A 10,611-nucleotide genomic window follows, 5' to 3' on the forward strand; every position below is an offset into this window, starting at 1 on the left:
TAAAAGAATAGACCATTCCAAGCTTTAACTTGTTGTTAAACAAATGTTTAAACAACTCTTATTATTCAGATAACAGTGTCAGATAACAATACTAAGAATTAAATTGTGGCGGATTGCTACAAGTTCTTCAAATACTTATAGAATGGTAGGTTTCTTTTTGGTGAGTATAAAACATGTAAATACACCAGTTTGATATATATTGTGGTCTGACTGTTCTAGCCACCAATGTGGGATAGAGAGACCGTGGCCCTATAAATTCAATCCCGAGCAGTGGAACCTTAGCTATCTGGTTGGAGCCTAACCTTTAGTGATGGTAGATTGTGTAAAATTCCACCCACAGTACAGGAATTAAAGTTCCGTTGAAGAGCATACTTGTTCTGGGTACAGTGCAGTTCCCCAACTTGGGTGTTAATCTTCTATTGGCACTCCCATGATCTATGCACCTGCCCCTCCACTATATCAATTGGGATTCTAGCTGTAGTGAGAGCAGAAGTATGTATGTTTTGGAAGTTAACATTTTCTTCAATTAAAAATGTATCTCCAATAATACTTATCTCGGTTCATACTCTCCCGTCCTTCCTTCCCACTAAGTGTTGGTGTTAGAGACTGCGGAATGGATCAGTCTCGAAAAAGTTATAATATTATCTAAATGAGTAGTTTATATACAGTACCAGGATAGAGGGTGCATTGATGTAGGTGGAGAGTATCATGTGATAGATATCACCAAGGACAATTAATTGGGAGATATAAGACTGGAGCAAACAATAAAAATTCAGACCTATCCCATATTTGGGCAAAGGAAGGAAACCCTGGCAATCAAATAATAGCTGTAATGTGAGAGGAGGTATGTATTATTGGAAATACATTTCTAATTTATGAAAATGTTAACTTTTATAAATCAGCCAGTAATTTGAATTTGTTGATGTGTATAGTTTCAATTTTCTGAATATTGTATTTTAATTATTGTTGTTTTGTGTTCTCATATAATAAATTAATAGCATGTTTCTGTATTATTCAGTAATAATCATTCTACACATACAAACCAACTTTTCACTTTTGAGTTTTAAATATCCATCATATTGCAGCAATTTTTCTTGAGTTAAATTTTATTGTTCAAATTGACATACATGTGTGTCTACAGATGTTCTTTGTGTAAGAGAGTATTAACAACAAACTTGGGTCTAAAATCATTGTGCATTTACTGGTAAAAAATTTATTAATTCCCTGTAGAATTATAAAATTTCATTAGTTATTTTTGCCAAACTCATAGCCACTATAAATACAGTGCAGTTCTCAGTCAGGATATTTTGCCAAAGCACACTTGACTGATGGGGAAAACCAAGTCTAATATCAAATATGAAGATTTTTTACAAAACACAAAAAATTTTTACTTACAGAAAGTTCAAACCTTTCAGAATACATTTATTCCATCTTGAACAAAATCTGAAAATAATGTTGTCATGATATTTATTAACTAATGCTATAGTATCAGTAACTTAGATAAAGTGGTAAATGGAAGGAATAAACAGATTATAGGATATGTTGCAAGTGTATCGTGAATTACAAGTTGCAGGAGACAATTATAATTATTCTTAACAAACAGCTGAGTTTCAAGTGTGTAAATTTAGAATAATTTTAAGTCTAGTAAGTCATTAAGAATAGGATGGTCTTTAGCTATTAGTAAAGTTTCTTTAATGTAGAGTTCAAGGTCTGAAGATCCTATAGTAATGATCAAGAAATCATTAAAAGAAGTATTGTAACCAGTCAATTCAACATGTAAATGAATAGATGAGTGGTTGGGTTTAAGTAATGAATGGATGATTCTACTTGATACTCCTAAATGTTCACAGAGTCTAGTTTTCATGTGTCATTTTGTTTTGCCAATGTATACGACCTTACACTCACTACACATGTACTTTTTAATAATACAAAAGCCACGAACGTAGAGGTATAGGTATTTGATCTTTATTTTGAAATAAGTGTTTAAAGTGCAGGCTAGGTCTGTATATCAGTCTGAGCTGAATAGGGTAGAAGTTTTTCTTATTAAGGGGAAAGAGTTTTGTTTTAATTTGTAAGGTTCATGAGCCCATAAAAGGACGGCAGATAACGAGGGGAAATTTGGGCATGGTGTGTACAGTAGCATGTGGCTGGAATTTATTGTTTAGTAACTTGCGAGTAATGTTTGTTAGAAAGTCAGTCAGATAGCTATTGTTTAACAGGTGTTTTTGCAAATGTGTAATTTCTCCACGTAGATCAATATAAAGATCAAATACCTACACTTCTTTGTACATCTCTGAACATCTAGAAGTATCGATTAGAACCAGCCATTCATTACTTAGCTCCAGCCTCTCATCTGTTCATTCACATGTAACCATAGGTCACAATATTTCATGTAATGATTTCTCTGTCATTATTACAGGATTATCAGACCTAGAACTCTACATTAAAGAAAGTTTACTCATAGCTAAAGACCATCCTACTCTTAACGACTTACAAACCTACAAACCCCCTTAGTCTTAAAATTATTCTCAATTTACACATTTAAAACTCAGCTCTTTGTTAAGAATAATTATAATTGTCTCATGCAACTTGTAATTCACAATACACTCGTAACATATTCTGTAATCTGTTTTTCCTTCCATTTACCACTGTTGAATATCTAAGTAAATTATTGATACTATAGCATTAGTTAATAAATATCATAATATTATTTTCAGATTTTGTTCAAGATGGAACAAGTGTATTCTGAAATGTTCAACTTTTCTGTAAGTAAAAGTATTTTGTGTTTTATCAACTGTCTTCATCTTTATTATCACAGTTGACTCAAATTTACTTTTTACACTTGTAGTTTTTTCTTTTGTTACATATGTAGCTGATCATCAGTATTTATTTTTTTATTGAGCTATCCTTTATAAATGAGGTTGGTTATGTTAAAAAATTACCAATAAACATAGGGTGTGAGCAGGCTTTAGCATTTAGTAAATCAGGAGAGGGGAAGCTGAACTCTGATCTCATTTCTGAGGGGACACAAGTTGATTACATTTTTTAATAAATGTTATTGGTTAGATATTTAGAAATTCTATATTTAAATCTTATAATAACTGGATTAATAAGAAATACTTATAGAATAACTACTTTGAATTAGTGTTTAGTATGCTACTTTAGGCATCAACAAAATTTTGTATTATGAATTGATTTTCATTTATAATTTACCCTAATTTTAATTCTGTATTTCAAAATGTAAATTTGTAAGTAACTTAAATTCCAAAACATCTTACCTCTGCTGACACCATAGCTATTTCTCGATCTCCAGGGTTTCCACTCTTTGGCCATCTAAGCATTGAAAATACTTGCTCCGGTCTTTTATACCACACTTGAATGCTCTTGGCAAATTCTAATTTACAAAATTCTCCACCAACTTAAATGCACCCTCTATCTAGGTACTGTATATAAGCACCTCATTCAGATAATGGAATCACTTTTTCTTGACAAAGCATTTGGCGTGGGTTTCTATAAACAGGAGTGTGGTGATTATTCTCAATTTATGTTGCAATTTTGAACATATTTGGCATTACTACAATTATATTTTCATTTATATTTATAAATTACTTTAACACCAACAAAACGTACTGATGGGTATGAATTTCCAAGTTAATGTTTTTACTATGGAGGCCAACCAGACCTCTTCTCTTCCACCTCTGCCATCTGGTGTTTGTCAATGGCTAGGGGAGGGGTCACTCTCAGTCAAAGCTGTCTATGATATGATCTGTTGTGAGATGGAGACACATATGGAGACTGAGGATGTCTTTCCAGGGAGTTCTGAGGTGGCTTTTGCAAATGACCTGGAACCAGCTGGGGAGAATTTAGACTCGCTTTTTCTGGCTCCTTCATTTACTAGGTCAGCCTCAAAAGAGGATTATCTTGATCATCCATCTCCAGCCTCTTTTTTTGTTTACTCGAGTTTATGAGGTTTTGGGGGTCTCTCCTATTGCATTTGACTCTACTTCTTCGTTGATGGCAGAAAGGATGGCAAGTGATAATTTTTTTTTCTCCTTCTACTGATATTGCTGTTCATGATGGGTAATTTGCTGTTCAGTTACGCAACAGGATAGCTATGCTTTGTCCCCCACATTTATAGGAACAGCATGGTTTGGCTTATCACTGCCAGGAGGAAGTATATTTAGATTCTCAATGGATGAACTTCCTTTTGGATCTGTGGGGTCTAGTTTGGAACCTGTGATCACTTTAAACAGATCACAGTTTTCTTGGATTGTCTTACTCTCATGACTGTCCTGAGATATTTGTCTTTGATCCAGCATTTGTTAGAAGCCTATCAATGTTTCCCTCAACAATTTGAGGATGAGTTGGGGATTTTGCTGACATCCACCTCAGTCAAATTGTCTTCTTCAGTTCTTTCTCTGGTTTCCTGGCTGGTTTTTGTTGGGATTTATTACATAGAAGTGTTAGAAAGTGTTTTTTTACCATCTTCTGCCCTGAGGAAATTACAGGATCTTCTTTTCTCCATCCCATGTTGTTTACTGGAGTTCTAGAGATGTTAGAATCATGAATTGATTCAGCTTGTTTACATTCTTATTTATTGTCATTGGCTTCTCACCTTAATGGTGCTAATTTGGGAGTGTCGGCTCGTGGTATTTACCAACCCCCTTCTTTGGTTCCCATAATAGAGTCTGTGTGTATTCTCAAGGATCTTCGTCTCGGCGGATCGTTGACAAAGGCATCTGTGACTATCTCGTGGGCAAGGGAGCAGTGGGAGTACAATTACATCCCTTTCTGGAGATCTGGAATTCTAACACCAAGAATCCATGGGTACTTCATGTTCTGGCCAAAGGGTTGGTCATTCAATTTACATTATCTCCACTATTATCTGCACAACCTTTTCAACAGATTCACGGTGAGTGGTACTTCGTTCCTGGTCTTAAGAGAGTTGTTAGTCAAAAGGGCAGTATAGAATGTTGATCCCATTGTTATGGGATTTTATTCCCATTTATTTGTTGTACCCAAGAAGACAGGAGATTGGTGTTCAATCATCGATCTGTCTTGACTCGACCAATTTTTCGATCCTCCTCACTTTACAATGAAATCTTTTCTCAACCTACGATGGCACTTTGTGCCAGGGCTCTGGATGACAAAGTTCAATGTTACCGATGCTTATCTCCATATTCCCACTGAGGAATCTTCCTGGAGGTTTCTTAGATTTAGTGTTGCATCAGCACTTTATGTTTTCTGTAGAGTTCTTCAAGCTTTATCTTGTCATCTGCATTCTTTGGGCCTCTGAACACATCATTATATGGACAATTGGCTCCTTCTGGCACCATCCCATTAAGTAGCACAACAACACTATAAGATTATCCTCTCAGAAGCCAAAAAAAAGTGGGCTTCCCTATCATCCTGGAGAAATCTATTCAGTCATCTGGGTGTGTTTTTCAATATTCACTTGAGTTGTGCTCAGCCAACCGCTATTAGGCTACAAGCCATGGAAAGAGCCGTCAGGCTTTTACTCGTGTCTCCATCTACTGCACAGATGTTTCACTCTCTTTTGGGATGTGGGCATCCCTCAGGCTTCTCATTCCTTTGAGATGAGTACATATGAGGTCCCTTCAGTGGTCACTGTGCAACCAATAGATCATGCATTCTGATCCTTTGGATCATCCTGTCTCACTACTCAGCAGCAACATCATTGATTGCAAATGGTGTTTGGATCAGAACTACAGTACTATTCGGGTATTCATTCCACCACCTGTCCCGATATTCATCTGTTCACAAATGCATCTCATCAGGGATGGGGAGCTTATCTTCCAGGTCAGGGTTCCATGGTATTTCAATGAAAGACGAGTCTATCCTCCATATCAACATTCTCAAAATCCTTGTAGTACACTGAGCAATGGTTCAAGGTCTGTCTCTCTTGAAGGGAAAAATTGTCATGATACATTCAGACAGTTCCATGGTGGTATCTCAGATTTCTCATCAAGGAGGCACACATTCTCAAGACCTTTGTTTTTGTACCTTGGATCTTCTCTACTAAGCTCATTCCCATTGTATCAGTCTTTTAGCATGTCATGTTCCAGGAATGATGAATTTAATTGCAGATCACTTGTATCGACCCAACCAGATTCATCTGACGAAATAGATGCTACATCAGCATGTTTTTCAGTGGATTTGCTCTCAGCTTCGGTCTCCAATGCTTGATGCCTTTTGATCTTGTTGCAGTTCTCAACTGCAGCTGTTTTGGCCTCTTATACATCATCCTCAACCATTGGCAATAGATGCGTTCAGTCAGGAATGGACAGGTTTACATCTCTATGCCTTTCCACTGATTCAGCTATTGCTTCAGGTTCTGACTATGGTTTATTCCACTCCCTGTCAAGTTCTCTTGGTTGTACCATAATAGCCGTCTCAAACGTTGTTTCCATTTCTTTGGTATCTGCAGGAAACTCAATCATCATGCTTGGAAGGTATGTGGTCCTTTGCCCGACATAAGGGATTAACTTCTAAGGTTCCTCTATATTTAACTCTTCTGACATGGGGTCGGTCAATTTGACCGAGTCACGTGACCTTCTGTACTTGTTTCAAGTTGACATAAATTTAATACTTATAACTCTCGATATATTGGGTATATCTTCACCAAATTTAGCAGTCTTTCAGTTAATATTACAAGTCTTTCACATACAAAAAGTCATATTTCTTAGTGAAGTACTTTTACTAAAATAAAATAAAGTTTTGTCCACGAATATATTGAGTATTTGTTTTGAATTGTCCATGTGCAAAGTAATTTTCATGTTAAGATTAAAAGTACTTTTCATCATCTCAAAAATCTCAAATTTCCTTTGTGTAAATCCCTAAAACCTCCTAAATGCATTTCAAACAGTTTTTTCAATAAATCCTTATAGTTTATATGTTATTTTCTCTACCCTAATCCCAAAACTGGATCGGCCAAGTTGATTGACCCCCTAACCACCAAAAACAAAATCGAAATAAACCTAAATTACCCTTCTTTTTTTTCTAGTATGATATGAGATTGTAAACTGAAACTACATTTGTTTATCCGAAGTGGCTCTAAGTTTGTAACATTATACATCTATTTATAATTAAATTTTATTGTTTTGTTGCCCTTTGAACTGTGTCTAACTGCTATCCACACCATTATAAGTTGTAAATCACTCAGGAAATGTGCAGCTCACATTACACTATCGAATTACATTACCCACGAGCTGCTTGCATGCGTGCTTCATGAACAATTTTAATTGTATTATTAATATTACTTATCTTACCTATTCTAGACTTAAATAATTTAAAAATATCCGTACTTTTAATTTTAGTTGGTGAGCCACAATACATAATTAAACATCACGGTTAGGTGTCCGTGAGCCACAGTAGGTAATTAAACATCATGGTTGGGTGTTGGTGAGCCACAGTACATAATTAAACATCACAGTTGGGTGTTGGTGAGCCACAATACATAATTAAACATCATGGTTAGGTGTCCGTGAGCCACAGTAGGTAATGAAACATCACAGTTCTATTCTTATGTGTTGTCAGTATTGTTTACCTTTCATTGTTTTTAGTTCTAACAAAACTTTTCACTTTGTATGTAATGCTCTATAAAAGGACAAAGACTGTTAGCCATAGTCTGTTCAAGTTGTCTGCCATACTTCACTCCAGATGAGAGCTTTTACTGAATCCCAGAGTTGTTGGGATTTAGCAACAGTTTGAAATTTTTCCTAAAAACATGTAATTTCCTGCCTAAGTAAATAAGTGGGTTTTTAATAATGTTTAATAGTTATGTTCAAGACAGATTAACAAAATTAACTAAGTAAATAAGTGGGTTTTTAATAATGTTTGATAGTTATGTTCAAGATAGATTAACAAAATTAACTAAGTAAATAAGTGGGTTTTTAATAATGTTTGATAGTTATGTTCAAGACAGATTAACAAAATTAACTAAGTAAATAAGTGGGTTTTTAATAATGTTTGATAGTTATGTTCAAGACAGATTAACAAAATGTGTGCCGAATAAAACATTATGTACATAAAGCTTTGTGATATTTTTTTTACTTTCGGCTACAGAAGTGGGTTACTTTGTTTTATTATCAGTCATCAGTTAAAGGTGAAACATGTACCGTTATATTTGGAGAGTTATTTTACAATAAACCTAATAAGCACTAATTATTAACTAATTAAATCTTTTACTATTTGAGGGTAATGTCTTTAAAACTTCGGCATTTGTTTCAGGTTCCTCTCATGGAAGAATACCACTTGACGGCCCACATACAAACAGCATCGTCAGTCCGGCAGCGAACTTAGGTAAATTAATAATGCTTTGAACGGAATAAAGTTTGGATAATGTTTTCTGAGGAACTTACAGAACTGAATAATTAATTAGGCAAGTTCTTATTTTAATAATTACAACCCATAGTATCGAGTCAGGAGAGTTTTTTAATGTAACTCTTACCTGATGATGACTCAACACTTATGAGTTGAACATTGCGATTACTATACATAATCCAAAACCACTGTTAATTTTAAGTTCTAATCTCCATGATCTCACAATACTAAATGCTTGTTTGAATTGTTGTTTTTCTACTACATGTTAAAAATTAACTTTCAAATTTTAAGAAACAAAATATAATTAAATGTATTTTTTTGTCATTTAGCTTAAGATGAACTTTATCAAATGAAAAAGGTGAGTTTTTGATACTGTTGCTTTAGTTTTTGCAATCAGTTTGTCATTAACCCTATCATCCCAGATATCCTTTACTGAGCATGACACAAGGTTTTAGTGTCTTACATTCAAAATTTTAATAAACTACTTTTTGTTTATGTTATACAAATTAGAATAGCATAAAATGTTAGGTAATAATTCATATTTTCATAGTATACAAGTTTTAAGTTCTTAATTCTACAAGGCTATATTTAAAAAAATCCTGAATTTCCACTAGTGTGACCCACATGACACATTTTCTCTTAGCGTGTCATCATCCCTATTTTATCCATCACCTCTTGAAAAAGTACGAAATTAAATGTAAATTACTCTCTATAAAATCGTCATTGCTCAGACAAACCATAATTTTATAGCCTTCTGTTTTGTTTGGTTACAGAGTTATCCAATAGAAAATCAGACTCCTTCTGCCACACCCACCTGTCACATCCTCTCTTTCAGAATTCATTGATAGTTCTCTCTTGTGTTTAATTATATATATTACCTATAACTGATATAAATTCAAGGTTTTCATCTATCAAATGATGTATTGTATAACATTGTGTTCTGAACAGATAATCGTCAATTTCACTCGGAGTAGCAACATTGTTCCTGGGAAAGTTAACGACTAGCTTTGTTGAATGTGTAACAGCTCTTGTCGCACAGTTAGAAAGCCAGTAAAATTTTGAGAGTTAAGTGAATTTATCTACTTATACATGTTAGTCAATATTCTTTGGTGCATTATTTAATTAAGTAAAAATTATTAAGTGCTTTACTATTAGTACTATATAAAAAATCAAGAGTAAGAAAAAAGATTGGGTAAGTACTTTATTTCTTGTTTTTCATATTTATTCTTTATTTATTATTATAAAAGTAAAAACATCACAGTTGGGTGTTGGTGAGTCACAATACATAATTAAACATCATGGTTGGGTGCATTATGTATTGTGACTCACCGACACCCAACCGTGATGTTTAATTATGTATTGTGGCTCACCGACACCCAACCATGATGTTTAATTATGTATTGTGACTCACCTACACCTAACTGTGATGTTTAATTATGTATTGTGACTCACCAACACCCAACCATGATGTTTAATTATGTATTGTGACTCACCGACACCCAACCATGATGTTTAATTATGTATTGTGACTCACCGACACCCAACCATGATGTTTCATTATGTATTGTGACTCACCGACACCCAACTGTGATGTTTAATTATGTACTGTGGCTCAGCGAAACCCAACCATGATGTTTAATTATGTACTGTGGCTCACCGACACACAACTGTGATGTTTAATTATGTATTGTGACTCACTGACACCCAACCATGATGTTTAATTATGTACTTTGGCTCACCGACACCCAACTGTGATGTTTAATTATGTATTGTGGCTCACCGACACCCAACCATGATGTTTAATTATGTATTGTGACTCACCAACACCCAACTGTGATGTTTAATTATGTACTGTGGCTCACCGACACCCAACCATGATGTTTAATTATGTATTGTGAACTCACCAACACCCAACCATGATGTTTAATTATGTATTGTGACTCACCGACACCCAACCATGATGTTTCATTATGTATTGTGGCTCACCAACACCCAACAATGATGTTTAATTATGTACTGTGGCTCACCGACATCCAACCATGATGTTTAATTATGTATTGTGGCTCACCAACACCCAACAATGATGTTTAATTATGTACTGTGGCTCACCGACACCCAACCATGATGTTTAATTATGTATTGTGACTCACCAACACCCAACTGTGATGTTTCATTACATACTGTGGCTCACAGACACCCAACCATGATGTTTAATTATGTATTGTGACTCACCAACACCCAACTGTGATGTTTCATTACATACTGTGG

The 10,611-nt window shown here is 34.8% G+C and overlaps 1 protein-coding gene across 2 annotated transcripts in view; it reads left to right on the forward strand.

The window, feature by feature from the left end:
* The window catches only part of LOC106460211, a 93,181-nt gene that overhangs the window by 12,482 nt on the left and 70,088 nt on the right, over positions 1 to 10,611 (forward strand). The window contains exon 2 of one of the 2 annotated variants that reach the window (XM_022386876.1): positions 2,718 to 2,765. The exons of the other annotated variant lie outside the window; for it this stretch is intronic. The gene's annotated coding sequence lies outside the window, so the exon portion shown is untranslated. The remainder of the gene's footprint in view (positions 1 to 2,717; positions 2,766 to 10,611) is intronic. 2 annotated transcript variants of the gene reach the window in all.

Source organism: Limulus polyphemus, unplaced genomic scaffold (genome assembly GCF_000517525.1).
Source record: "Limulus polyphemus unplaced genomic scaffold, Limulus_polyphemus-2.1.2 Scaffold729, whole genome shotgun sequence".
NCBI classification, from domain to species: domain Eukaryota; kingdom Metazoa; phylum Arthropoda; class Merostomata; order Xiphosura; family Limulidae; genus Limulus; species Limulus polyphemus.